We start from the raw sequence: 413 nt of genomic DNA on the forward strand, positions 1-413 counted from the left end.
CCGCGCCCCGCGCAGCTTCCTGCCTGCCCTCGGCGGGGTTCTGGGGCAGGGGTGCTGCTCGGGCCGAGGAGCCCCAACCCTGGGGTACTCGAGACGCAAAACCCACTGGGGAATCTTGGTCTGGCTGTCTGGTAAAGGTTAAACCTACGAAATTACCAGTATTCGGCCTGTCTGACCCATAAAATGGAAATTTCACGTGGCCCAACTTAAGAAGACCTTGACCTCCTTTGCTTTCTACTGCGTTTACGTCTTCATATGTGTTATTATAATATGCACACACACACACACACACACACACACACACACACATCTGTGTTCCAGAAGCGTTTCCCTAGAACGATCAAAGGAGTTCAAAGAAGCCTTTATCTGAGATTAAGTCCAAGCACACTATTTAATGAGATTCTGAAAAGAAA

General features: G+C 49.4%; 1 protein-coding gene across 1 annotated transcript in view; it reads right to left on the minus strand.

Annotated features, from left to right (window-relative positions):
* Stmn2 (stathmin 2) overlaps positions 1 to 413 on the minus strand; it is a 57055-nt gene that overhangs the window by 55468 nt on the left and 1174 nt on the right. The window lies entirely within an intron of this gene.

Source organism: Fukomys damarensis, unplaced genomic scaffold (genome assembly GCF_012274545.1).
Source record: "Fukomys damarensis isolate Sample0158 unplaced genomic scaffold, DMR_v1.0_HiC HiC_scaffold_5, whole genome shotgun sequence".
NCBI classification, from domain to species: domain Eukaryota; kingdom Metazoa; phylum Chordata; class Mammalia; order Rodentia; family Bathyergidae; genus Fukomys; species Fukomys damarensis.